Source organism: Trachypithecus francoisi, unplaced genomic scaffold (genome assembly GCF_009764315.1).
Source record: "Trachypithecus francoisi isolate TF-2019V2 unplaced genomic scaffold, Tfra_2.0 Lachesis_group10, whole genome shotgun sequence".
NCBI classification, from domain to species: domain Eukaryota; kingdom Metazoa; phylum Chordata; class Mammalia; order Primates; family Cercopithecidae; genus Trachypithecus; species Trachypithecus francoisi.
Window position 1 is genome coordinate 127,021,977 of NW_022681455.1, and position 26,839 is coordinate 127,048,815.

At 48.1% G+C, this 26,839-nt stretch overlaps 1 long non-coding RNA gene across 1 annotated transcript in view; it reads left to right on the forward strand.

Moving 5' to 3' along the window:
- Positions 1 to 20,285, forward strand: part of LOC117088158 — a 110,107-nt gene extending 89,822 nt beyond the window's left edge. The window contains exon 4 of the long non-coding RNA XR_004439019.1: positions 19,930 to 20,285. This is a non-coding gene — a long non-coding RNA (uncharacterized LOC117088158). The remainder of the gene's footprint in view (positions 1 to 19,929) is intronic.
- The last annotated feature ends 6,554 nt before the right edge of the window (positions 20,286 to 26,839 follow it).

Below are 26,839 nucleotides of genomic sequence, written 5' to 3' on the forward strand. Positions count from 1 at the left end.
CTCTCACTGTCTCTCATGGTAATCACAGATGCTACCTTTATTCAGGTGAGTCCTATACCCCTCTTCTATAGCTCCTCCTACATCCTCAGATTCCAGAGCTGCAAAACATTTCACAGCAAAGGGATCTTCATTTTATAGACGAAGAACCTGAGGAAGGAGAAGATCTGGAACTTGAAACTGAACTGAGTTCTAGGCTCCTATCCAGAGCTGTTGCTGCTTCATCACTCACCTCTACAGCTCCGTGGGGACTGAGGGACATTTACAGATGGGGGCAAACCTGATCAAATGCACCCAGCTGAGTCAGGTGGTACAAGGCACCTTCTGAAATGCAGATAAATCTGTTTCAGGGAATTACTCAACTAGGGTGCTGGGAAGTTAGCTTCGTTCACTCAAGGGACATTGTTACCTTAGACAACTAGAGACTATAGGGCCCATGGCACACCCTACAGTCAATTACTCAATTACTTTGCTAATAGGTGAAGTGGGTGAAAATCAGTTATTTCTATGCAGACAAAGTGAGGGAGAGATTCAATAATTATGCAAAAAATATCAGAATAAGCAATATATTTGCATATGTTAAAGGGGAGCAAATGACCAACAACCATCCTTTTTCTGGATATCAATAAATGTAAGTTTAAATTACCCAGATGTTTGAATATCTGTCTATGTGTGTATTATCTAGCCATCTATCCACCCACCCAACTATCTGTCTATCTAGCTCTATCTAACTAGCAGCTCTGGAATCTGAGGATGTAGGAGGAGCTATTAGCTATCTAATCTATCTATTATCTTTCTATATCAATCAGTATCTATCTATCTATCTATCTATCTATCTATCTATCTATCTATCTATCTAATTTATCCATCTATCTATCTCTATAAACCAGATGAAGCTCCTCCATCTCTGTCTTGCTAAAATAAAATAAAATAAAATAAAATAAAAAACAAAAAACCAACTTTACTTAAGTATCCCTCACAGAGGAGACTCCAACACCAGCACGGAAACAAATCCTCATTAGTCCAAACCGACCATATAGCTCCACTTCCCCCATCAATGGTTGGTTTAGCAATGGCCATGTGACCTACCTCTGGCCAGTGAGACATGGGACATGATTCCCTTATCAAAGGAAGGTGATATAAGAGAAAAAGATTTCCTTCTTGCTCCCTGTCCTGGAACTGCTGCAGCCATTGTGACTAGCCTGAGGGTGGAGCCAAGAGCGAAGATGTGGAAAGATGGAAAGAACATGGTTCCTTGATGATATTGTAGAATGCTGCAATTGACCAGAAACCTGAGCCAACTTGAGAACCTGCACCACTTCTGAACTTCCCTTGTATGATATTATACATTTCCTTGTTGTTTAAGCTAATTGAGACAAATTCACCTAATATTTCTTAAGTGATGCCAATGTACTGTGGAATAACCTAGTGTTTCCAAGATTTTAGTCATTCAGTTTCCACCTTTCAGATGCTTTCTTATCTATATACCTCCTGTAGTAGATATTATTTGAGCTGATCAATATTTCTATTATTTTCTGGACATATGAAAGACTTCATTTCCCAGTACTCTTTGCAGTTGAGCTGGGCCACATGACTAGTTCTGGCCAATGGAGTGTGTGGAAAGGTTATGTGTCACTTCCTGCTCAATGCTTCACTTCCTAGTCAAAGGATTTAATTGCTTGTGAAAGACGCTTCAGAGCTACTTTCCCCTATGGCAAACCTTGACACTTAATGCTGAGCTAGCACTCAAGATGAAGCTATCACTTCAAGATGGAAGCAGCCTAAAATGCTGCTCTCCATACAGGAGTGATGACTTGGAGAGCTGACCAGACTCACACAGCAAAATAAACCTTGGTTGTGTTCAGTCACTAAAATGTTGGGGGATAACTGCAGAATAATCTTACCCAATCTTACCCTTATCTCTGCTTTTACTCAGTGAACATTTCTTTTTAACTAACTGACATTTCTATGTAAATAAAGTTAATAAACTTGATACAACTACTGTGAACAGAAAACCAATGTCTCTTAAAAATAAATAATAAAAAGAAAGCAATGTTGCTAAGTTCTTGCTAGATGTTGCCTCCTCCCCAAGATCAGCTCACCTTGTTATGAAGGGAGACAGGTAAATAGAAGTGTGAAAGATATATTAGCTCCAAACCAAGTTTCATTCTGCAGCTAAAAAGGTGTATTGAAACATAATTAGAAAAAAACAAAAGACTTTCTACTTGATTCAATAACTACAGTGTCTGTTACCACCTAAAATCATCTTGTGCCCCCCTGACATGCATCTCACTCTTGGGGACACAATGTTAATGGATCAGTGTCCAGCCCTTAGGTCCTAATAGTCCTTCACTGAATTTTTGTGGTGTGTGTTTCAATAATTAGGGTCCCTCTCTGTTTCTTTCAGTGTTACTTGTATGGTTACAACTGTTCCTATGAATTCCACTTCCTGGAGTGATCATTTCATAGCATTTTTATAGCTGCTACTGTGATGTTCCTGTTCCTCTTCCATGTATATATCCAAAGATCCAGTTCATTTCCAAACATCAGCAGCGCCTACTTGGTTCTAGGAATGTGTCTGGGGAACCAAAGGGCATGGAATTATTCTCCAGCTGTGGTATCAAGGGAAAGTGTCTTGGTGGAAACTGGGGAACTGTTTGAAACCTAGTTCAGCTGAGTCTGGTGACCCCAACAGCCTTTCAAGGTCTCTCCTGAAAACTTAACTCAATGTAACTCTTTAATATTCACATTCTCCGGTTTATTTAGAGCAAAGCAGTGTTTTAATGCCAGAAAATCCCCCTATTTCCTTAATGACTGGTATTTAAATTGACTGAATAAAAAATATGATTTGGTACCATCTTTCTTATGGTAGAGCACTGCATAATGAAGGGCTGTGAGAAGACCGTTGTCTTAGTCCATTTTCTGTTACAATACCTGTATACCTCAGATTGAGTAATTTATGAAGAATAGGGGTTTATTTAGCTCACGATTCTGGAGACTGGGAAGTCCAAAAGCATGGTGCTGGCATCTGGTTGGCTTCTAGTAAGGGCCTCTACTGTATTATAACATGGAGAAGAAGCAGAAGGGGAAGTGGGTGCTTATAGAAGGGGCAAAGATGAGAGATATCCTCACTTTATAACAACCCGCCTTTGTGGTGACCAATATTGTCCTGCAAGAGCAATAACTCACTCCTTTCAGAATTAATCCTGTTTTGAGAGAGGGGCATTAATCCCTCTTAATGACCTGATCACCTCTTACAGGCCCCACCTCCCAACATTGCTACATGAGGGACCAAACTTCCAACATATACATTCTGAGGACATATTCAAACCATAGCAGCAAGTTTCTGTATAATTTGCTTTTCCACAGGGGTTCCCTATCTAGGGTTTACTTCGGATATGCCGAAACTTGACTCTGAAGAGTCATGAAAACTATAAAGTTACTGCATCACTTTTATTTGCAAAGAGGCATTCAGGTTTCTTAAACACTGACTATGTGCTGGAAACAAAGACGGAAGCATCACCCAGTCATAGGTGCTTCCTGTGTACCAGGTGCTGCTCTGAGCCTGTGTGCAGTAACCAACACAGCCCCTACAATAATCCTATGTGGCAGATATTATTATTGGTGTAGTTTTACAGAAGACAAATGAGGGCCAGAAAGGTTGAGTTAGTTACCCAAGGTCACATAGTAGTAAGTGGCAGAACTGGGATTCACACTCGGGCTGTGAGTGATTTAGGAAGGAAACGAAGTTCATTCCTACAGCAAATATCCATAAAATGACCCTGATTCCATCTTGGGGTCAGGGCAGGAGAAGTCTTGAGTGACTTCTCTTGCCCTTGAGTGAATGAACTCTGCAGGATTGGAAGTTCTTTCCAGCCTAAGGGTCTGATGAGGGAAGACATTGTCAGAGCATGCCTAGGTACACAAATGTGCCAGGAGAAGAGTGGCCAGGGAGTGCCCTTCCTGCACTCTGTGCCTGAGAAAGTGGTGGTGCTCGTGCACCAAAGCCAGACTCGTCCCATAGCTGCTGACAGAGGAAAGAGAGCAAGGGATCGCCCTAAGTTTTCTGGTGCCAGAAAAGGGTCAGAGATGAAGGACTGCGGCACAATGCCTAGGAATTCAAGTGCCCTGAGCTCCCTGGTGCTGAAAGGCAGCCGCAGTGGGCCTTAGCAGCCCGTCAGGGGAATGTGGGAGTGTGGGCCTGCCCTCATTTACTATAGAGGAAGGTGTAGGCCCTTCCCAGACAGGGATGAGCCTCCTGGAGGGAGTTCCAGAACTGGGGCACTATCCTTCTGGATAAAACCCTACCCTGTTACTGCCCTGGTACTAGAAGGCAGCACAGACCCTGGGACAGGATCCAGCCATGTGACCCTGGTGAGCCTCAGAGTTCCTGTCTGACCTCACTTTCTTCATCTCTGTAACAGTAGTAAAGACAATCACCACCTGAGTGGGTGTCATGAAGATTCAGGGGGCATAGCTGGGGTCCTGGCACATAGCAATAGCATTCTTAGGCTTCATTAACATGGTGTTTTCTAGAATTTTCTTAGAATTTTCTAGAATAATTGTATTATTTTTATTATTCATACACACACTCACATGCACACATATACACACAATTTTATTATTCACACACTCACATGCACACATATACACACAATTTTCAGCTGGAAATTGTTAATTGTTATAGAATTTTCTAGAACCAAACTATGTGAGCATGCGTATGCATACGCTCTCTCTTTCTCTTTCTCTTTGACACACGCACACACACACATGCACACACACGCACACACACGATTTCCAGTGGAGAAATTGTTAATATTTCATGAGGTTGTGGTTAAGCCAAGAACTGAATTCTCAGCCAAGGAAATCAAATTTTAAAACCCCAGGGGACGTCAATATATAGGCATTGACAAGACTCTTTAATACTCTTTCTAAAATTACTGTATTTGACAACACTCCAACCTTTTTTGCTTTAAGCACTTTTCACCCAGGCGTTTGAGCCTTCCTACACAGCATGGTGTGTGCACCCTTCGTGATGTCACTGTGCCCTCCTTAAGCTGGACTCAACTGGAAACATGTAGGGCTGTCCAGCAAGGGCAGGGGTGGTATCCCTCTCAGTCAACTCTCCATACTCCCATCTAGAAGGCACATCCTGGGGGAGAGGAGACAGCTCAAAATGGGGAACTGGAAAAATGCAAGGATGAAGGAAGGGTTTGTGGGGAGAGGGAAAGCTCTTTGCACCCTAGCAATTCTGTTTTATGCATTGTTTTTACACAGCTTCATAGCCAGTCGAAATACAATGGATGGTAACAGCACTGGCTTACAATGGGTCACAAGAGTCCATGACCATTTCCATGAATAGGTGAAGAAACTGAGGTCTGGAAAGGTTAAGCCACCTTGCCCAACAGGACGCAGCTAGCTAGAGGCAGTATCGAGATTCAGATTTAACTGCTGAATGTTGTCCATGGATGGCTGGCAAGGGTCTCACTCCCCCAAGGTCAGCGGGGCATCAGCTAGGTGGAGCCTACCCTGAACTCGGTGCCAGACAGCCCCAGCATCCTGCTTACCCCGAGTCCCTGAAGGTCCCAGAGACACTGGGTGAAGTGGTCCCAATGGACAAATGCATCCACTTGAAATGATTTGGTGCTTAAAGTTACGTTGTATGTTGGTTGTATGCTGTGTTCTGTAAATCACAATTTTTTTAAACAAAACAAGAACAAGATTAAAGCTGTGAAGATCTAGCTTGGGTGGAGTTGAAAGTTTTTCTCTTTCTGTGTACTCCCTTAGAATCGTTCTCTCCCAGCTGGCAAGGGCATGCCTGTTTGACCCAGCCGCAAAGCAGGGGGCTGTGTGTGTAGCTCTCACACCTTCCCAGGGCTGGAGGAGGGGATTGCTGGGTATCCTGATTGTAAATGTAAACAGGGGTGTTCTGCTTTGTAAAGTCACTGGCTTAATTACACCGATGAGAACTTGAAAGCAAGCCTTGCCACAGAAAACTGCAAATGCCGATTTAACCTCAATACAGAAACTGGAAGGTTTCCACCAGCTCACTCTACTTATTTAACATCCACCAGCATCCCAGGAATCGTGCTCCTTGCCTCCATAATTAGAGCGATTATGGTGGCCAGTTACCCAAAACATTTTGAAATGTAGGTATTTATGTATGAACAAGACTATGGCAAATTTTATTATAATTTCAGGTGGTTCTTACTACCTGGCTCCAGAAAGAGGAAAGAGATAGGTGTAAGGGTTTCTATTTATTATCATTATTATATACTTTCCTTATCTTATGCATTATTGCTGTTGAGATATAAGCAAAAACTATTTATTGTGTAGGACTTCCAAGAAAATATCTCAGAGAGTTGACTCATCTGATAAGGCTGCCTTTTATCTTTCTCCTCCCATTACCACTTTTTTCTGCCTGGAATGTGGATGCAATGGATGGAGCTCCAGCAGCCTTCTTGGATCATGAGATCTTAAAGAAAGAAGCTTGCAAAGTGGAACAGAAAGACTTCAGGAGGCCTTCATGGAGCTAAACCCAGATCCCTCATTTCTTATTTTATTTTAATACGGAAAAAGAAATGATGCTCCAGAGACAGACAGCTTGAGTTTAAATCCTGACTCTGCTGCCTCTTACACTAGTTGCTGGTAACCTTAGGCAAGTATTGTAAACTCTTCTGCACCTCAATTCCCTTCTCTATAATATGAAAATAAAAATATTACTGACCTTATGTGGTTGTTACGAGAATTAAACACACACATGTGTAAGTAATAAAAAGCACTATATACATATGTATTAAACTAAATACAAGAAATGCCTGCAGTGGGGACCTGCAGAGACCATCAGATAGTTATTTTCTCCTAGACTCTGGCATATCTCTGCTTTGTTGTGTTTTGTTCTGAGCCTGGTTTTCCATCTTTGTAGTTGGTTGTTGAGCTATCCAGTGCAGTAAATTCCACTTCCTAATGTTAATGATGCACACAGAGCCTACCCAGCACAGCCCTAAGCCGGACTGCTGGCTCTGTGTCACTGCAGCCTATCAAGACTGTGAGACCAAAACAAGGAATCTTGCCTCTGTCATCATCAGGATGAGAGTGTGCATTGCCCATAAGTCCTTCCACAGTGCCCAAGCATGGAGACTTGCTTGTAAATGTCTGGTGAGATGAGTTCCTTATAATGCCCAGCCTGGCTGAGCAGGGTCTCTACACTCCCCAGCATGGAGGGAGCCCCCACCTAAGAGAAACAGCTGGCCCCTACCAGGACCCCCTTTCCAATGTCAGCTAAAAGTGCCTTCTCACAAAATCCGTGCATTTATTCCTCACAGCCAAGCACCCTGGCCAGCTGGGCAGGTCTCCTTTTGCTAAGAACAAAACTCTCCCGAAGATTCCAGAACCTGGAGCTGGGTAACTTCCAGGAAGGTTATTTCCACGACACTCCCTGCGTTTCACGTGGGACAGTTTTCACTATGAAAGTCGCCAGGAGGCTGTGGGTACTAAATGTTTGCTTCCTTCTTAGGAGCATCTCACATGGAGGGCTGGTCTGAGGGAAGCCTTTGTGCCTGAGATAGGTGGCCACATTTTTGCGGGACTGTTTTAATTTGGGTCCCCTCCCAAGAGAGGCAGAGGAACCAAGTTTGTTTAGCTGACGATCCCGGGAAAGTGAATGCATGGGTGAGGAAGAGAAATGAGAACAGAGGGCAGTTGATAGTGAGCAGCCATTGGCCTGCTTAGCAAAGTGGGCGCTGAATTCACCCCTGCTTGAAACCCTGGGAGCCAGTGTAGACAGATGCTCAGAGTTCCCCAGGAGATGCAGCTGCAATACACCAACTCCAGGTGGTCATTGCTCAAAGATTGCTGGTGCCTACGTGTGCACGTGCATGCATGTGTGCATGCGTGAACTCCCAGGAACTCAAGCTCGCTGTGCAAGTGGCAAAATCGAGAGGCAGCCCCATGCAAAGAAAAGCAGGTGCTGGCCATTTGAGCTGGGCAGGCCAACTGTCACAGTGAGGCTGTGGTGGTCCCTTACTCCCTGCCCTCTGTTCTTACCTCTGACCAGGTCCCCAGCTGCTCTCCCTAGCAAGGCCATGTCTCTCCCAGAGAGAAGCCCAGCCTGACAGAGGGCAGGTGCATAAGGGAGGCACTGTGAGACCTGCCCATTCTAATTTGGAAGCACTAGCCTGCCATTTTATGAAACAGCAGTGAGTAAATTGAAGGTCCACAGTTGGCAAAAACAAAAGCAAAAGTCTGACAACTCTAGTTAGCTCCCCCAAGTTATGTATTTTTCCGTTTGAAGGGAACTTATCAAGATTTGTGAAATCCCAAAGTCTGGAACCCAGAGCCACAGGTGACTGAGCCTTACCTTCCAGCCCACAATTCTGTTCCCACTGCTCAGCACCTCCCATGCTCCTCTCTTTCAAAGATGTGACCTGTCATCTTTTTCCCCTGGCAAAGGCCATGTCCCCTCCTTGTGTATGATCTATGCTTGTGCACGTTCTGGGGTTGGTTGGCCAAAGGCCTGTCTCTTTAGTTGGCTGTGTGGATGCTCCCAGGGGGAGGAGGCAGAAACTTAATCTCTTTCTGTACAAGCGCTGGCAAGTGCAATGCTGCCCATGGACAGTGCAGGCAATACATGTTTCTGGCATAAATGAATGAATGAAGCATGTGTGCACCTTGGATTTATATCCTCAGGTGGGCCCTCTGGAGAACAAGATGCTGAGAACCAGAGGGTGGGAGCATTACCCGGTCCATTTCAGACTGCCCTGAGTGGATGAGGAAATCTGCCTGGCTTCTGGTGATCCTTGCTAGGTTTGTCCTGAATTGAATTATCTGGTGTTTGTTTGCATTAACATTAGGAGCAGGTGCAGCTGAGTATATATGAAAAATGTCTACATGAAAATTTATGAAACAGGAATACAGTTTTTTTTTTCAATTATTTTTTAGCCAGTCAAATTTAGCAGTGAGGGATTGTATACCAACTTTAGTGACACTAATGTTAATACATTCTGAAATCCACTGCCATTGGACTAGCCAGGAATACAGTTTTAAATGATTGTCTATGGACAGCATCCTACAGATGTAGCTATACATCAACAAACATTGTTATGCATAGTGCACATATTATCATGTATCTCATATACATTATAATGCACATAATATGTAAAAATTACTATAACTTAATAATAGATATATGTGACAATATTAATTATAACTTACATTGATTGGTTGCCTATTATGACTTGCAGGTTAGGGGTTCAGGTACAGAGATGACATACAAATCCCAGCTCTGCCACCTTAAATACATGAGTTACTCACTCTGGGCCTCAGTGCCCCCCCACATAAAATGGAGATGATAATAATAGCATCTAATTCATAGGGCTAGCACAAGGCTTATATATGGAGATAGAAGTAAAGTGCATAGCATTTAATAGGCAACTAATCAATGTAAGTTATAATTAACATTGTCACACAATTAGTCAGTATGAGTTATAATAATTATTGCATTACAATGCATATGAGATACAGTATAATATAGGCACTATGCATAACAATGTTAGTTGATGTACAGGATTTTCATAACATCCTTATTCTTTGTTAATTATTTTCCTATTAAAATTCAGGCTTTTCAAGGAACTGAAAGTATTTTTCTCGTATAATCTTCCAACATATTCGCCATGTACGTTAATTACTTAAACATGCTTTTTTCCCCTTTGGAAAGTATACTTGCTTAATAATGATTAAATGTGCTGCAGTTAATTTGGCAAAATGTAGAACTGCTGAACCTAAAGTTAGCCAGGAGTGACCTTGGTGATCGTTGAGTCAGAAACGATTTGACACGAAGCTCATTGTGGATGGATCTGGATATCATCCTTATTAATTTATGTATGTATGTATGCATGTATGTATTTATTAGCGAAAACATGTTTCCATCACCCTCTAACTTGGCCTAATTCCCTAATATGTGCATATTTCTATGCACTAGTTCAAACAGCAGCTTGGTACTGGCCACTGAAAGAGAATAAAGGAGACAGCTGACTGGTGAAGAATTGGCATCAAATGTTCAACAGCACTGATGTAAAGTGGCTTATTCCCCTGATGGTCTCTCGACATCAGGGAGAACACGTGTATTAGTTCATTTTCACACAGCTCTAAAAAAAAAAAAAACCTGAGACCGGGTAATTCATAAAGAAAAGAAGTTTAATTGACTCACAGTTCTACATCGCTGGGAGGCCTCAGGAAACTTACAGTCATGGGGAAAGGCAAAGGGGAAGCAAAGCACATCTTACATGGTGGTAGGAGAGAGAGAAAGTGCAGGAAAAACTGCCCCTTTTTTATTTTATTTTATTTTTTTTGAGACAGAGTTTCGCTCTTGTAGCCCAGGCTGGAGCGCAATGGCGTGATTTCGGCTCACTGCAACCTTCGCCTCCTGGGTTCAAGCAATTCTGCCTCAGTCTCCCCAGTAGCTGGGATTACAGGCATGTACCAGCATGCCTGGCTAATTTTGTACTTTTGGTAGAGATGGGGTTGCTCCATGTTGGTCAGGCTGGTCTCAAACTCCGGACCTCAGGTGATCTGCCCGCCTCGGCCTCCCAACATGCTGGGATTACAGGTGTGAGCCACCGCACCCGGCCAAAACTGCCACTTTTTAAAACATCAGATCTCATGAGAACTCCCTCACTATCACAAGAACAATATGAGGAAACCACACCCATGATCCAATTTCCTCTAACCAGGTCCCTCCCTTGACATGTGGGGATTACAATTTGAGATGAGCTTTGGGTGGGGACACAGAGTCAAACCTCAGCAACTTGGTTAGTACATTCCCGAGTGCATTCCCCGGTCTCAAGCATCTCCAGGAAGAAGAGCTAACATCATGGTCAAGTTGCTAGCATCAGCAGCTTTCAGCAGGAGCATCTGTGTGCACCGGTGGAGAGGTGAGGAGAGTGAATTTGAAAAAGAATCATCATTGCTAATCTGCTCAGAGCAACATTCACAGGCAGTTGAATTCTGTTCAGATGCAAAAGGCAGCTGAATGCACATTCCACCAGCCACGTGCATCTGTTCGGTGTGAAACACATTTCATAGCTGGTGAACCAAGCACAGGGCTGCCGGGGGCAGGCGCATGGCATTCCAAGCTCCAGACACTGGCTTATTGAGAGCAGGGCTTGGGGTGCAGCCATTGCTTTTCATTTCACTTTTTTGAAAGATCTTACTGCTGTTTTGTTTCATGCTCAGATAGCAGCTATTCAGATAAGTAAATATGTAAGTGCAGACAGGATGTTTCCTCTGCCTCCCCAGCCTGGAGACCAGATCCCCAGCTGCTCTCCCCAGTAAGGCCATGTCTCTCCCATAGAGAAGCCCAGAACAGCCACTGAAGGCTCATCTCCAAACAGAAACTGAGAAGTCAAATGACCAGGGCCACTTGACCAGAAAATGAGAGGCTGGAGTTCCATCCGAGAGTTCCATTGCTCTGTTTGCACATTCAGGCTCTCCCTAAACGATCAGCTACAGAAACGAGCTTCGAGCTCACGTTGCCAGATCCAATGGTTGCCAGGACAGGAGACAATCATGCCTGCTGAGAAAGGAGCAGACAAGTGCCACCAGCCCCCTTGGGTTGGAGCTAAATTTAAGAAGGCGTCCTATACCCATTTTACAGATGATGAAATGAAGGCTCCCCAAGGTTAAGTGGCTCTCTTGAGATGACAGAGGACTTTCTAACTCCAATCACTTTCTCTCAGACCCAGCCAGCCTGCAGGGGATGTCAGCTTTAAAGACCTTAATCCTTTTGAAAGGAAGAGCAGCTTTAGAAATCAGATAATTAAGTGGTTTTTTTCCTCCCTAGAATGTCAAAACACAATGAGCTCAACATAGCTCTGAAGTAGAACGGTTAAAAGAAGGGGACTACAGAGCATTGCTCATGTTGGGGTGGCATGCCGCAGGCATGGGGTGCTCTGGGCCAGCTGGAAGGAGGCTAGAAGGACCTCTTGGAGCACTGTCACTGCCGCAGATGCCTGCCCGAGCCAGCGCACAGCTCTGCACACCAGTTCCCGTGCTTCAGCCAAGGGTGACCAGGCTGTCTGCCTGGCCCTTTTGATGATGGATCCAGGTGCCACGTGCTCACAGGAATGGGAGCTGTTGAGAACACCTGACGCTGCTCACACATTTGACTGACGGCTAAGACCGGGCCTCCACCCTCAGTCACCCACATTTCCAGCTGGCCACTGAGCCAGCCCCTCCCCATCTGTATGAGCCAAATCTCTTCTAAAGATCTGAGTTCTGGGCTCTGAGGACTACTATAGGGTGAACCTAGGGAAAACGAGACCCAGAAATATAAACGGGCTACGTGTCAGCCACTCTTCACTGCCCCACGATACTCTCCACTCTTCTTTTTCTAACAGAACCCTAGTTTTGTTTGAGGGGAGCAATAAGCCCAGCTGAGCGCACGAATGCCACCAGATTCCTCCAAATTACAAGTGGCTCTGTGACACAGTTCTGGTCAATGAAGCATAAACTGCGGGTTTCTGGGAACCTTGAATCCTCCTCCCTCTGCCCTTCTTTCGCCTGCAATACTGTTGGATAGAGGTGACAGAGGTGATTTTTTGCCTGAAATGCTGCTGGTGTGGTGGTTAAATCCAAGTGTCTGGAGTCAGTCTCCTTGATTTGATACTCAGAACGGCCACTTGCAGGTCCTAAGACCCCGGCAAGTACTTTAGCTTCGCTGGGCCTCAGTGTTCTTGCTATGAGATGGCACCTTCCTTGTAGGTTGTTGGGGAGGGTTAAATGAATTCATGCCCCTGTGTGACTTCTCAGGCCAGTTTATGAAATACCACACAACTTCTGCCTGGTCCTCTGGGACACTCGCCCTGGGGGAAGCCACTGCCACATAAGAAGTCCCACAGCCCTGAGGCTGCTGTGCCAGGGGGGCCATGTGTGGGTGCCCCAATCCGTACTCCAACCGGGCTCTCAGACATTAACCAGCATTTACTAGCAGCTATAAACATGTGTCATCTAGAATGGCCAACCCGGTCAACATCTGACCACAGTCAAATGAGAGACCCCTCGTGAGAACCACCAAGCTGAGACCTTCCTGGATTTCTAATCCACAAAACCATGAGCAACATCATATAGTTCTAGCCACTAAGTTTTTGGGTAATTTTCACATAACAATAACAACTAGAACAGAAAGAATCCTCCATAACACTCAGTATGTTATTGTGAAAACGTGTTACGCTCTCTGAGGACATTCCATTATCCTAGGCTCACACTAATTACACTGAATCTTCAAGAAAACGGGATTCTCACTTCTGTCTTTTCCCAAGCAAAGACATGGTGTACTTCATCTGCATTTCAAGGGAAATACCTTTTTTGTTTTTTAAATTTTGAGATGGAGTCTTGCTGTGTCTTCAGGCAGTGGTATGATCTTGGCTCACTGCAACCTCTGCCTCCCGGGTTCAAGTGATTCTTCTGCCTCAGCCTCCTGAGTAGCTGGGACTGCAGGTGCACGCCACCACGCCCAACTAATATTTGTATTTTTTTTTTTTTTTTTTTTGAGACGGAGTCTCGCTCTGCCGCCCAGGCTGGAGTGCAGTGGCCGGATCTCAGCTCACTGCAAGCTCCGCCTCCTGAGTTTACGCCATTCTCCTGCCTCAGCCTCCCAAGCAGCTGGGACTACAGGCGCCCGCCACGTCGCCCGGCTAGTTTTTTGTATTTTTTAGTAGAGACGGGGTTTCATCAGGTTAGCCAGGATGGTCTCGATCTCCTGACCTCGTGATCCACCCGTCTCGGCCTTCCAAAGTGCTGGGATTACAGGCTTGAGCCACCGCGCCCGGCCTAATATTTGTATTTTTAATAGAGACAGGGTTTCACCATGTTGGCCAGGATGGTCTCGATCTCTTGACCTCGTGATCCACCCACCTCAGCCTCCCAAAGTGCTGACATGACAGGGTGAGGCACCGCCCAGGCCGAGGGAAATACCTTTGACAGCATTTGTTTCTTCTGAATGTTCACGGAACCTCTGGTGAGCTCTACACAATATTGAGCGGTCCGGTCCCAACCTCAGCCCTGATTGCAGCCAAAGCCAGGGAGGTCCCAAGGAGCCTTCCACGTGCCAGATTCCCAACCCCACTGCTGGCAGCGGCCGTGACCTCGAAGGTCACAGAGACTGAACTGCCATATGCAGGCAGGCAGGCCAGGAGGAGTTCAGAGTCTGTGTCCCTATTAGCTACATAATGCGGATTTCACTGACGTTAAATGTTCTTGTGTTGGGTGTTTCCCAAGGAGCTAATTAACACACATCAACTAATTTGGCATCCTGGGGTCTCCAGGTACTATTCACAAACTGCTATTTAACTCTCTTAACAAGGAGAGGAAGACATGACACAGTTCTTGTAAGAGGAGAAGGTGGAATCCTCTCCCTTCTCCTCTCGCCATCTTTCAATGGCCCCATTTTAAAAGTTTTAACTCTTCCCATTAAAATTTTTTAAAATCTCTCCATTTAAAAATATCTGGGTAAGAGGCTGTGGAGGAAATTAAAGAGTAGGAGCCAGAGGTTCCAGGTGCAGAAACTCCGGGGTATGGCAAGAACCCTGAGGCAGGCGTGACTCACTTTGAGATCTGGGTACTAGATGCCCGTCTGCTACCCTGTCTCATGAAAGTTGCCCAACTAGAACTCAGCCGGTCATGGGGGAGGCAGGGTAAGATGCCAGGAGGAGAACCTGGGCCTCTGCTGGAAGCACCAGTATAGACTCTTGAAGAGCCAGCACAGGAAATGGCCTCCAGGTGGAGCCTCAGTTTCCCCTTCTGTGAATCAGGGAGACTAAGAGTGCTTCATAGGATTGTCATGAAAATTTAATAAGATAAAAATGCAAAGTTGTGAGCACAGTTCTCAGCATTTCGGAGGAATCTGATAAATGTCATGCCGCTGCTGTTTTGGTGTTAGCGTGGTGATCCACAGCGAACACCTCTAGCTTCCGGACCATTCCATTCAACTCACAGCCTTGGAAAGAGGCAAGCTCCAGGCCATCAGCTCCCTGTTCAACCTCTTTGGGCCTCAGTTTCCCCATCTGTGAGATGGAGGTTCTCAGCTGCTGCATTATGGGGGTGGGGGTGGTGTGGGAAGGGTGCCAGGGATTGGGCACAGGAAGGCACCCTGGGCCCAACGGCTGAGCTGCCAGAAACCTGGAGAGTATATGCAGTGCCACTTTAGGGAGTTCCCTGTTTCGTTTCAGGGTTCCTATGTGGAACCTGAGACTCCCAAAGGCATGCTGTGGTGCTAAGACCTAATGCCTGCCTCTCAGAAGCGCTGTTCCAAAGCCATCACCTCCTTCCTCCCCTTCCCATCCCCCACCTCTGGACTTAGTTCATGAATCTCCCTCCCCTATTCCCTTCTCCTCATTCGGGCCCACCCAGCTCCATGTAGTTTTAGCTCCTCGTACCCTCCAGGACATTCTGCAGAGATGGCAGGTCTGTGCTCCACACTCTTGCCTTTCATCTGGGTTCCCAGCAGCTGCAGGGACCACAGAGACCACCTTGTGCCCCACCCACCTTCCTGGGTGGACACCCGGATGCTAGGCCTCTGAGACCCCTTCCTGTGAAAGCACAAAGTCCCCCTTCCTGGACTGGCCCCACTCACCACTGTGCTGTCCACACTTTCCGGAGGGAGGTGGGTACCTGTGGGTAGACCTGGGGAGCCCCAACTCACCAGTTCAGGACTTGGAGAAAATAAAATAACCTGGTCGCACCTCAGTTTGCATATCAGTAAAGTGAGATGATAAATAGTACCTTCCTCCCAAGGTTAATCGTGAGGATTAAAACAGAATATTCACAAAAGTCCATAGCTCTCTAGACTACAGTAAGCGCCTGCTCCATTTGTAGCAGGTACTGTGACTATTATCATGATTATTTCACCCTAAAACACTTTGAATAGGACAGTGGAAAGACCCTTGACCCCTCGGGGAAAAATCCAATAGCCCCTTGGCTAAAACAGAGCAATGAAGCCCCACTGGTCTCGGATTTGAGACTAACCTCATCACCACCCTCAACCTGGTGGCGCAGCACAGCTTGGCTGTCTCGCTGTGTAGACCCGGGTGTAATCCATGTCTGGAGATAGAACACTGGAGTTCAGTGGGGCCTGAGCTTTCTGGAGTGAGGGTCACCGCAGGGCATGCACTGGAAATCCAGATCCCTGCGCCGCTGCCCAGGAGGTTCTGATCCAATAGGTTGGATCCAGGAGGTCCAGGCTCCTTCTGGGATCTGTGTTTATTAAGCATCAGGACGAGTCATATGACTCCGCCGTCGGAACACGGGAGTCTGCGGGGGTGTCAACGCGTGTTCACTTGTTACAGGTGAGGTCGCCCCGTTGTCACCCCTCTCGGGCCCTGCGTCCTGGTGGTCCAGGGCTGGCGCAGGCTGGTCCAGAGGCTTAGGTGCAGCCTCTCCCATGTGCACCTGCGAGGCCTACCCTTTCTCCCGTCTCAGGGCCTTGATGCCCTCGCCCTGTAAAGTGGGCATCAGTGAAGACCCCAGACTGGAAGGGCTGAGTGAGCAGGCGTGCCCCAGGGGCCCTACGCGCCTCCCGCCCCTTCACGCACGGAGGTCGTCCTGCGTCTTCGGGATCCCAGGACAGCGGGAGGGGGGCCGCAGGGGCGCTGCGGGCGAGGGGAGCCAAGAGCGCAGGGCTCCAGAAACCCCCACCCTCGCAGGGGAGAGCCAGCCGAACGACACGTGTGGGGGCAGCCGCCGCCGCGGAGGTCTGGGGCGCGTGTGTCGTCTTCCACGGGATCTGGGTCCAGGGACCCAAGACCGGGATCTGGGAGGAGGGGGATGCCCGTGAGGCCTGAGACCTGGGCGGTTTCGGAAGCGAAGTACTTCCCCAGAACCGCTCCCTACCTTCTCCCCGCCTCCCTGTCCTTCTGCCCCTCTGTGCCCTGCAGCTCTCGCCCCTCCCTCCTCTGAAACCCACCGCCCGCCCGAGGCTCCCTCCTCCCTGCTGTTCCGCCCGCGAAGCTGCTGCAGGGACGGTGCGCCCTTGGGCTGCACTCACCACCGCCCCTCGTCCGCGACGTCCTCCTGGGCCCCCAACCCCAGCTTTTCCGCCGTTGCTCACTCCCGCGCTCCGCTGCAGCTCAGCCCGCCCTGCAACTCTCCCTCTGTTTTCTGCCCCGCTCTTCAGTTCTGCGCTCTCCTCTTCTCCAGGCTTCCCTCTCCTCCTCCTTCCTCTCCCTCTCCCCTGTCCCCTCTCCATTTTCCTGCGCCCCCCGCCAGCGCGCTCACAGCCCATCGGCTCCTGCCGGGGCCCCTCGGTACCAGCCGCCTTCAGGCTGTGGGCCCGCCGGCTGGTGGAGGGGAAGGTCCGGGCGGACCCCGGGCACCGCGCTGCTGGGCCCCATGGGCAGTGGAGACGCCTCCAAGCCTCCCTTCAGAGCTCCTCGTCCGAGGAGTCATCGGAGGACCAGGACCCCCCATCAGTTGCTGCAGCGTCCGCTGCGAATCCCCCTACACCACACCTCTCACCCCAGAAGCACAACCGTCATTATCCAGCCCCTTTCAGACAAAAGAAAGAGCGCGGTGCGGCTGATCAGAGGGAACCCTGACTCAGTTCATGGTGTGTGTGTGTGTGTGTGTGTGTGTGTGTGTGTGTGTGATTTATTTATTTATTTATTTTTAAGTAGAGGGGAGAAATTCCTAAGAAAATGGGCAAAAATTACAGATAGTCCCATTTTGTCCGGTATTATCATTGGAAAGGGAGGAAGATGAAGAAAGAGACAATATTTGTGGGGTTTCTTTCAGGCTAGAAATAGAAACAGGCTGCAGTGGATTAAGGAGGTGGCCAGAGAAGCAAAGTTTATTGAGCCCTGAAAATCACCTTGTAAAGGTGGAGTTCCTCAGGTTTACTCTGGGATCCCTCCGTGGGGAGGAAGAGAAGACGGGGTCAGTGCTGAGCCAGCCCGTGTGTGTGGACCTGCTGGGCTAGGTCTGGTCTGGGCCATGCTGTTAGAGCCCCCACTGACAGCGTCCCGGTGGGACAGGGGGATGACAGAGCCAGGAGGGGCCAGAATGAAAGTCGCAGAAAACCAGAAACAGGCTACAAACTTCTCCAGTCTGCCCGCCCTCCCCTTCCCTTTGTTTCATTAAAACCCATTTCCAGTCAGAGGGCCACAGGCCAGGGAACATGGTGAGCCCAGCCAAAGACACTTTCAGGACAGATGGTATAGAAACGCGGTACTTTGGTAAAGAAATCAAACTTTAAAGAGATCAAAACTCTGACTTCATCCCTCCCTGGACAGCATCTTGAAAAGGAGTCCCAGAGCATCAGCAATGGTCATCTCTGGGTCAGTGGGGACAGAATAGTCTCTTGACCTTGATCTTAAGTCATTTCTTTGTGATGCCTGAAACGTGGGCACTGAGCATTCATCGTTTCGTAATAAGAGGGGACAAAAGAGTAATATTTTGGGCTTTTTTTTTTTTCAAATAAAATGAACAAGGATGGGTGCTTGGGGGTGGAATGGAATTCTGTGCAACCTCAGATGATATGGAATCTGCAGGCAGTCTCTGTGCTGTACAGAGAAGCCCCTGACATGCCTACCTGCCCCAAAGGGTGGTTGCAAATTGAGTTCAAGCAAGAGTTTAGAACACTGCTTGGTTCGTAGGCAGGGATGGTCAGTGTCATTCTTGTTACAGTATTTACGACTTGATCCACGATGCGGAAGTGAACTGAAATTCGGTTTTCTTGCCTCTCACTGGGGACTGTGTTTGGTGGTAAGCCACTGCTCTACCTACAGTGATGGGGGTGCCTGGGCAGGAGGTGGTGCTCCGTCCACTGGAACTGCTCCCTCCCCTAGAACTCAGCCTGCCTGCCCTGGGTCTGCCACAGCTGACAATTCCATCTGGAGTCTCCCCTAAGGGAGGCAGCTCCCAAGTCTTTGCTGTTAGCTCAACCACAGCCACAAAAATCCAAGCCGCTCCAGGTCCCCACTACTCTGCTCCTGTGTCTTCCTTCTCCTGGAGAGCATCCTGCAGAAGATGACATGGCTTCAAATAAACAACCACATTCACTGAATTGCACAGATTTATGGCCAATTTACCAAAACACCTCAGGCTTGCCACTTTTCCGAAGCCCATGCATGGAGCCCTGAAATGCCTGCCCACCCGCGGGGCACTCACACCCCTCCAGATCCCAGCAAGGCTGAAGGCTGAAGGTTTTAAGGTGGCTTTCTGTTTTACTGCCATGAACGATTCCGTTGTTGAAAAATACTGAAGGGTGAAGGGAGATGTTCAGGCAGCTAAATGAAGAAAGTAATTTGCAAAACAGCACTTGCAAAATGTGATCCCGTTCTTATAAGGACATGGTAAAAGAACTAATAGGAATAACAACAGCTAATGCTTCCTGGGTGCTTGACGGGATGCCAGGCAGTGCTCCAAGCATGCACACTCCCGTGTGTGTGTGTGTGTGTGTGTGTGTAACTTACACACCAAAACACCAAACTGTGGCAAGTGGGTCTCCTGGTGGTGGCTTTGTCATGTTCCTCTCCCCTTGTGCAGTTGTATATGGTCCAGGTAATCTACAAGAAACACATCTTACTTTGTAAACCATTCCTGTGAATTTTTAAAAAATCATGTAAAGTCCATTTCTAGCACCGTTTTGAAGTGGAGGCGCTGGTATTGGAAGCTGCAGCCCTGAGCTGGCTCTGCACTGACTTTCCTTTCTCCCTCAGGACTGGTTTCTCAGAATTCCGTCTGTGATTGCTGCATGACTGGAAGGGATTTATTTTGGGATTTTTGGTAGTAGCTTCGCAGAGGCCTTGGTGTACTCTCGATGATCTATACATAATAGTAAATAAGACTTCTCCAAAATGATGTTTCAATCAACCTCCCCAGCCACATCAAAGCCCAGCAAAAACCTTTCTCCCTCAGGCAGGTGGCTTTTCTCTTCCTCAGGAATAATGTCACCTCTCTGCACCGTATCTGTTGTGATGGAAGGTGGGGAGGAGGAAGCCCATCCCATCTGATCTGAACCTTCTGGAAGCTTCTGATCTGAACCCCTTGGAGCTTACAGTGGGGGGACTGGTCTCAGGTCCTCCCTTCCCTTTTGCTGTTGCTGTTCCCTTTTCCCTCTATCTTCATGGTAGACAAGTTCGGCTCAAAGAATTGCTCAATTCCGCCAAATAATTGCACTGTTGTTGTTTTAACGGAATTGGTCAATCAGTTGAATTAAAGCAGGCAGGCTGATAAGCCCCTCATGGCCAGGGCTGTGCTGACCCTTCAAACCATACCCTTAGTAACACAGAGTTCCATCTGGGTGTATGTGTGTAAGTGCAGTGTGTGTGTTTGTGTGTATTTGTGTGTATGTATTTGTGTGTGAGCCTGAGCATCTTGGTTTAAGAAAGTAATCATTTCATTTAAAAATGATAGACAAAACTATCTGGTCAACGGTGAAATCAATTTATAAATGACTCTTCCAAGCATGCTAAAATCTTTTCCCTCTCCAGATTCCGGGAATCTGGGTTTTGGAAATATTTTGTTTTAAATAATTATATGTGAAGTAAAAAGTGGGAAACGTTTTGTTGTTAATATTTTGGTGAAGTGTATATATTGAAGTATATATTTCACCTAAAAGACACGACTCCTCTCCATGAAACTCTGTGTTCCAGGAGTGTCAGTATGTGAGTTTCGAATGGAAGCATTCTTATGCCCAGCATCAGACACCCTGCATTGATAGAAGTGTGATTCCGGTAAATGTTGAGTTCCTTGCTGACCTCAAACATGGAATTAAATCTTGTGACAGGCATTGGGAATAGAGGGGGAAAGGGCTGAACAGATGGAAAGCTCAAGCAGTGACTGCATGCCAGCATCTTCGTTGCAGGCTGCCCCCATGCACAGTTCATCCCCTCCCGCCAGCCACTCAACTCAGAAACCCAAGGTGCCCAGAAATCGAGATTGATGCTGTAGTGAGACTCAGGGGTCCAACTAGAAGCAGCAGTTCTGCACCAACAGTGGCAAAAAAAAAAAAAAAAAAAAAAGCTCTGGCAGCCGAGAGCCCTGGGTGCAAATCTCCGCTCCACCAGTCACTGGTAAGATGATCCTAGCAGGACCAGGACTGGCAAAAATGAATGAGACTCTTATCTTGGGTACAACATTAAAGGCAGCACCAAAACACTCAGCCATCAAGATAAATAATATTTTAATGCAGTATCTTAAAAAATCAAAATGAACGCAAAAGTCTGTGATGCACAAAATATTAGCGTTTTAAATAAAGATGGGATCCATCTCAGCACTTTCCCGTGCTCCCTTGCTTGCCTTACCCTGATCCTGACCCTGTATTCCATCTTGATTTAAAATTTCACATTTTGTTCCTCACGGATTTATTTGTGGATGGATTTAAATTTTTTTTGGTCCTGACGACTGAATGTGTTGGTGCCCCCTTCAATGGTGCCCCCAAGGTGAGGGTCTGTCTCTTGCCTCACCGTTGTCCTCACCCTGCGAATAATCTCACATTTCTGAACCTTAGTTTCCTTGTCTAAAAGGCAAGAAAATAACTGCCACTCCCTGGGACTGTTTGACATGACTCCAGGAGCACAGGGAGTGTATGAGGAAGCTGGCAGGCCACCTGCCACCCACTGTGAACCCTAATGGAGAGGCCTTCCAGACCCATGCAGCAGTTCTGGAGGACTGGGGCCTGAGAGCGAGGTTCGACTCCCAGTCCATCCGTCCCTGTCTGTCTGACACACAGTCACCACAGGCATTCTGCTGCAAGGCCCCGGGGCTGAGCCCTGTGAAATCCTTGCTCCAGGGGCCACACAGAGTAAGCAGGAGACAGGAATATGACAGATGGGAAGTCCCAGGGCTGTGTGCACAGTGACAGGAGTGATCACAAGAGTGCACGGGGACTCACCTCGGCCAGAGACAGAGAGGCATACAGGAGGGTTCCCCAGGGGAGCGGAGACTTGGTCCAGACCTCAAAGAATTGAGGAGACTGAGAGTGAGCCTGTATCTGGGATAACTGAAAAAAAATAACTGGCTTTAAAAATCTCCATGTGTGACAACTTATGTCACTAAAGAAAGTGTGGATTTGAGTTACTAGGTACTAACAAGAGTTTTGGAAAATGGACACAGCCCTGCGTTTAAGGAAATTATCTTTTCATGCTGGCTGATACACATGGTAAGCACACACACACACATGCACACACGCACGCACATACACACCCCACCTGGCATCTCCATCTAGCATCCCAGGGCGCCGTCAACCTTTCTGCTTCCTCCTGCATCCCGTGTCTCCTAGAACTGCCATGAAGCTGACGTGCAGCATGTACTCGCTGCTGGACGTAGGTGGCCAGCCCATGGCTCCTTCCTGTACCCACTGTTGGCAGATCCCGTGCCCCAGGGCAGCTCCTGCCATCAGTCCTGTCCTCTGCCCTCGCACCTACTCCTTAGCCGCACGTCAAGGGGCGCTGAGCAGGTGTATCTGTGCTTCACGCAGGTCTCGTTAGTGGCTGTCAGTAAGCCCTGAATTCTTCCATAGAACCCTTAAATCCTTCCTCAATCCCCGCAGCCCACGAGCAAGCCTCCTAAATCCAATCAATTAACACAGCCCAGAAAGTGGATCCATTTGCAGGAAAGCTATAAGCTTGCACCTAATCATCCTTCCCTAGGGGACTGGTTAGAGCAACTGTAGGACGGCAGGAAGGAGTCCTCCATGGACATGAAAACATCAAGGAGGATGGTACGTGTTGACGTGGAAATATGTCCATGACATATATGGCTAAGTTTAAAAAACGTAGACTCCAAACCAGCAGATGAATATGATTGCACTAGATTTTGAAACGGGCATGTTGGGTGAGTGTTTATACAGCGATGTCTGGGGCAGGAGAGGCCTGGGGGCCACCAAATATTCCTAGCAGTTACTGACAGTGAGATATCAGGAGGGTTCAATTTTAAAAATTGTCTTCATTTAAAAAATTTTTTTCAGTGGTTGAATTTTTGACATGGGTGTGCATGTCTTCATAAGAAGAAAAAGAAAAAAAAAACCCAGCTAGGCAATTTATAAGCTTCCATGGAGCATTTTTAATAAATAAGCAGTGCGGGGTTTTCCAGGTAAATGGAATATGCAAACCATGGGTGCTGGGGCTGGGAGGAAGGGGCAACAGGGGACACTGCTTAGTTGTGTAGGGTTTCCTTTTGGGGTGACGAAATGTTAGGGAACTAGAGAGGGCTGGTGCATGTTGTGGTTACACTGAACATTCTGCATTTACTAAATGCCACTGAATTGGACACTTGGAGACGGTTAATTTCCTGTTATGTGAATTTTACCTCAATAAAAAAGTGCCAGATTCTCTAGTAAAACAAGTCACCTAATCAAGTTATCTGTGTGTCTTCTAGTTTTATATGTAATAATTTACCTGATTTGGAGCACGCTGGTGTGGGTGCGCCAAAGGATTGGTCTGTCCTGAGGCTGGAACCTGATTTCTCAGCCTGCTTTTGTGGTGCCCAGAGGCACTGACTGCTAATGAAAGGGATGCAGGGAAATAATTTCCAAGATTCCTTTAGGTTCACAAAAATAGAGTAGAGTATTCAGAAGAAGGAAACCTCTCCACGTATAACATCTGATCATTTTCTTATAGTCAATGTCGCTCTTAATTTCTCCTTCACACAAAGTTCTAGTCTGACATCCATTGAAACCAGAACTTCTAGAACTTTCTTTTCAGTAAAATGTTCTCTCTCTCTCCCTTCCATTCCTCTTCACTGCATACAATATTTGAGATAGCTTACAGGAAGCCAGTGTTAAAAAGGAGTAAATCGTCAATGCAAGAATACAACTACGGGAACATATAAATTAGAGTTGAGTATCAAGATTTAGAGAGGAAATACTTAGAACTCATCCACTGAAGCTCTGAAATTCCCCACAGCTGCTGTGGCGGGGCATGCATTCAACCCCCCGCTATATTTATATAGCATGTTTACCTCTGGAGGACATTCACTCATTTTACCCTCAAGAGTTTCCTGGGAGGTGGACAGAGGCTGAAGAACTCTGCATGTGACGGACGGACACTGAGGGCCCTGTGGCCCCCGCCAGCCCTTACCAAAACCCTCCAAATTGATCAGATTGTATGTGGGTTTCTTCACCCACATACAGCAGACTCGCACACGCCACTGCAACGGGTATAGTCTCATACACACATGCACGCACACAGACACACACAATGGGGTCCTTACACACACAGAGACGACACACATCCAGACCAGACAAGCATGCATATTTTTATTTCAGTGGGTAGGAACAGCAGCACCGTTTCGGCCAGGACTCCACAGGGGCGATTTATGGACCTGGAGCGTCTGAGTGCATGTGTGCTGCTGGGTGGGGTAGGGTGGGGCAGGAGCACACGGAGGGAGGCTGGAGGGTGCTGGAGAGAGGATGAGTGTGAAAATGGTGGTCTTGATTTATACAGAACCACATTTACAGCCTGTCCATTGCGGAGCTTCACGTGAACACCATCTTCTTTTTTATCTCTTCCTTTTAGAATCCCATGTGTCTCCCTCCTCCCTCCTGTCTTTCCCTCTCCCTCCTCTCCGCTTCTCTCTCTCCCTCTCCCCCTGAGGAGGCCCAGCTGGAAGGAGACAGGGCTCTGAGTTCAGTCCGTGCAGACAGGACTAAAGTAAACATGCTGGTCATCGGGCAGGCAGTTAGCAGCATTTGGACAGATGATCCGTGCTGGGCTGGTGAGGACCACACACGCAAAGCCCCCTTGGACCACACAGGCGTGTGCCTGCCCGCCCTGCCCACGCACACGCACACACTCGGAGGCGCACACAGGACGCCCTTCCCACGCCAGCACGGCTCTTCTTTGCCATGGGACATCTGGAGAGATGCCTTCTCAACACTCACAATTTACAGGCCCATGCTGGCCTTGCCAGAGCCCCACACCGAGCCAGATCCCCTTGAAGAAGCAAAGGCCAGGGGCCTCCCAGTCACATGCTCTGTGGATACCAGGGGCATGTCCCTTCACCCTTCGAGACCTCTGCCTCCATCTGTGGGACTGGGTGATCACAGTGGCTGCTGTGCAGGGGTATGGACGGCTGCCTCCCATGCTCTTCACTCTCTGTGTGGACTTCAGCCGTGTCATGATTTCACCTCAAACAAACGGTCTACACCCTCCCAAGGCCTGAGGGTCAGGGCCCCAGCTCACATGCCTTGGCTCTGCACCACCTGGTCACCTGGGGCAGGCCCCTCCACTTCTCTGTGCCTCAGCTTCAGCAACTCTGGAGCAGGCAGAGCAACAGGCAACCTGGCAGATGGACTAAGGCAGGCCACTGGTGCCAGCCACAGGTGCTGGACATGGATACTGGCCCACAGATGCTGGCCACAGATGCTGGCCATGGATGCCAGTCACAAAACTGGCCACAAATGCCAGCCCACAGATGCTGGCCACCAGTGCCAGCCACAAAGGCTGGACATGGATACTGGCCCACAGATGCTGGCCATGGATGCCAGTCACAAAGTGCTAGCCACAAATGCCAGCCCACAGATGCTGGCCACGGATGCCAGCCACAGCTGTTTATAGGCTGCCACTATTCTGTGCAGAGACAGCCTGGACTCCTACCCAGACAGCGACTCCCTTAGACTTTTTCCGACTGTACTTCCCTCAAAATCTGCACCCCTCCTAGGAGGCTGGGAGTTTATGTCCTGTCTGCCGTGTGCCCTGAAAGAGTCACCAAGGGGAAGGTCGCTGATGGAGGTGTGCTGGCAACGGTATCCTGTGCAGCATGTTAGAAGACACCCCCCTCCAATAAAATGCCCCCCCTCCATTGGCACAGATGGGCAGGCAGCCAAGGAAAGAGACTTAAGAACTGGCTGCTTCTCACCGTTCAATTCCTCTTCTTAAACACTCCCCTAATCCAATTCCCGCCCCCAAATAGTCCATGTCTCTGAGAGGGCTCCCAGGTGCCAACACCTGCCTAATGAGAAGGGGACCAAACAAAGCCCCTGCCTGCCGGCCAAGGTGGGGCTGGTGGTGCTGTTGGCTGGAGGAAGGAAGCCATCTCCCCAGATTCACTCTGCTTATCGGGGTGATGGGGGAACATGGGCTGGGCGAGGAAGTTCCCATCCGGGGCACACCCTGAACAACGTTTCAGGATGGACTATATGGCCGCCCACGGCACCATCTGCGAGGCATGTGACACTCCCAGCACGGCCCGTGGCTGAACAGGGCCATCTGTCTTCGTTAAGCGGGTTTGTTGGGAGGAGGTGAGCGCCGGGGGCTGTCACAGCTGAGGAAGCCTGATCTATTGGCAGAGGTGCCTTGAAGCCTCCGCAAGGATGCAGCTCTGCAGACCATAGCACGCGGATGCAGTCCCAGGCACCTTCCCGCACCATGGGAGATTTCTAGTCCTGGGGCTCCAGGGAGAACCCCTCCCTGGGGGAGTTGGGTGTGGACTCAGCCACTGCCCTCCGCCCACTCGTCTCCCTCCTCCTGGTTCATTTGTTATTGAGCACCTACCATGAAAAGGTACAATCTGGACACGGAGGGCAGAGAAGGTACAGTCCAGGCACAGAGGGCATAACCGTGGGGAGAAGGTACAGTCCAGGCACGGAGGGCATAATCGTGGGAGAAGGTACAGTCCAGGCACGGAGGGCATAACCGTGGGAGAAGGTACAGTCCAGGCACGGAGGGCATAACCGTGGGGAGAAGGTACAGTCCAGGCACGGAGGGCATAACCGTAGGAGAAGGTACAGTCCAGGCACGGAGGGCATAACGTGGGAGAAGGTACAGTCCAGGCACGGAGGCATAACCGTGGGGAGAAGGTACAGTCCAGGCACGGAGGGCATAAATGTGGGGAGAAGGTACAGTCCAGG